The sequence below is a fragment of the Bufo gargarizans genome, chromosome 6 (genome assembly GCF_014858855.1).
Source record: "Bufo gargarizans isolate SCDJY-AF-19 chromosome 6, ASM1485885v1, whole genome shotgun sequence".
Classification (NCBI taxonomy): domain Eukaryota; kingdom Metazoa; phylum Chordata; class Amphibia; order Anura; family Bufonidae; genus Bufo; species Bufo gargarizans.
This window is the reverse complement of record NC_058085.1, coordinates 13,265,164-13,267,629: the sequence shown is the minus strand read 5'-3', so window position 1 is coordinate 13,267,629 and position 2,466 is coordinate 13,265,164. Positions and strand designations below refer to the sequence as shown.

General features: G+C 43.6%; 1 non-coding gene across 1 annotated transcript; it reads right to left on the bottom strand.

Annotated features, from left to right (window-relative positions):
• Nucleotides 1–1,528: 1,528 nt before the first annotated feature.
• On the bottom strand, nucleotides 1,529–1,728 carry LOC122942630. The gene has a single exon (XR_006390604.1). It is a non-coding gene; the product is annotated as a U2 spliceosomal RNA (small nuclear RNA).
• Nucleotides 1,729–2,466: the final 738 nt, after the last annotated feature.

Sequence of the window (2,466 nt, the reverse complement as noted above, 5' to 3'; positions counted from 1 at the left end):
GGTTGTACATAAAAACTGTTAGGTGCACATCCCGGTTGTATAGCACGGTGAAAGTGAGTCCGTCCAATTCCGTATTATTCCGATTCGCCTCCAGGAATAAATATAAATTCTGGCAGGCAGCAATGGAGGTCAGCACTAAAGTACGGCGTCCACCAATCTGATCTTGGAGACATAAGATGTCCGTCTTCTGCACGTGCAGTGTCTTGAATAAAACCTCCTTAACTAAGTACTCATCAGTAAACTTTGATTTATTTTCTTCATTCACGTAAAGGGCAAATGCGTTGCGGACCCGATATTCATCGGCCCTGGCGAATTCAATAGTCACACCCATGGTGCAGATGGATCGTCTTCAGCTGGCTCCCAGGTGTCCCCTTAAAAGGGTAATTCTGGATCCATGGCCCCTCAGCTAGATCTACACTTGATCTTAGCCAAAAGGCCGAGAAGCGATAACCAGAAAAGGGTTCGCCCTACAGGCCGATGGTCCCCAATGCAGAACACTTGTGAAAGCAACAGTCTATAGGCCTCAGCCCCAAACACAGTCCGGGAGGCTTCTTTCTCTCACAAACCAGGGAAAACGTGCGTCCTACGCTCTGAAATCAGCAGCATGCTCCACTTTGTGTTTTTCGTATCTGCATAGCTCCACCCACCACTTTTGGTCACGCCTTTTCTTCGCACGAAATTCCTGGTGCCAAAGCGCGCCAAGCAGAATGACCGATAAGAAGTCAATGGAGAGTAGTGAGAGAGAGAAAAAAAAGAAAAAAGAGAAAAAGTGTATCTAGGCATTGTTGATTGTGATGTCACGGCCCCATTGTTGAGTGTTCCGTCAGAGCCCTTGTGATGTCATCCAGTGACCTGACCTGACAGGCCTCTTGTGACACGTGCAGTGTTCCGTCCATTGGCCAGACAAGGTAGGTCCAGCTGTTGCTGATACATAGGAAGTGCTGGACTACTTTTTAGCCTACAAGTCATCCAGTTTAATAGATCCACAAGAGGGAGACACAGGCAAACAAACTTTACTTATTTAATAAAGAACTAGGAAAACAAAATTGGTTACATCAAGCAAACTTGCTACAAAAGGGTCAATTCAAAGGAACAACTCAGCAGATTGCCCAGGTGTGCACAACAGGCCCAAATCAAAACAGGGGTGCACAGAGTGGAGAGAGGTCCAAAAACTGCATTCAGGTGATATCTAAACATTTCATTCAGGTGATTAACACAAGCCAATTAACACAACAATTAAGCCATCAATCTTAATTGGATTTGGACTGTGAGGAGAGGTGACTGGCTGGCTGGCTGGGTTGCTTGGTGCTGGAACAAACCCACACACAGGTGATGCAATTAGGAGATTGACAGGCTAGATGCAGCAGCACCAGGGATGCAGAAAGCAGCACAGCAAAACCCTCACAGAGGAAGGAGAAGCTGACGTGCAGGACTGCTGAGGCAGGGCACAGCAACTTTCCACTTGCTTGCTGGAAGGATCCTTGACATCCATCACACAATTTCATTCAGTTTTTTCATACTGGAATAGAAAGGGTGCACCGGTCCTGGAGGTACTGCAATACCAGGTCAATGCGTGGAGTGGACAGAGCAAGCTCTTTTTCCATCTCCCTGTTCGAAAAATCCATTTAATATATGGTCCCCAGATAGGGGACGTATCAGATATTAAACTGATAAGAACAGATAAGGTTTCAACTCAATTTTATTAATCAGAAAGACATAAATAAATATCATAACTGTAAAAAATTACAAACATATATATAAACAAGGATAAAATTTGAGGACACATTACTATTGTACAATGGAATTCCATAAGGACAGACACCACATTGTTGTTGCTTCTCTTTGACCAAGGTCCTTTTTATCTCTCAAATAATAAATATACATTTCACTCAAGGCAATTTTAATACAGTCATTCAAATTAATAAAATCATGTTTAAAAATTAAAATATTTCGAACTTTCCATAGGGCACTTTTAAAACAGTTAATAATTGTCCAACATAAAATCTGCTGCTTTGGGCTAGGGCAGGTAAAAAGACCATAAAAAATACATTCAAAATTCAAATCTTTTAAACCACATATCCATTTTAAAAGTGGGCCCATCTTCCTCCAAACCTCCTGTGAAAAAGGACAATTGCAGAAGAGGTGCATGACTGACTCATCGTCCCCACATCTTTGTCTCGGACACCTGGCTCTCGCACCAGTCCTCACCTATGCTGGAACTCATGAGTAGGGAGGCACTGGTGGACGATTGCCCAGGCAAGATCTTTATGAACATTCGCTAGAAATTTCCCAAAGACATTGCGCCATACCGTCTTAGATCTTGCCTGCGAAAAGTTTGAGACAGTCAGCACCTCCTCCTTTTCCCTGTAAATCAAGGAAACTTTCTTCTGGTCCCCCAAAATGCCAGGCTCCAATTCCTGGAGCCCCAGGAGTCTGACAGTTTTCTCAAGCACAGCATAATGTTTT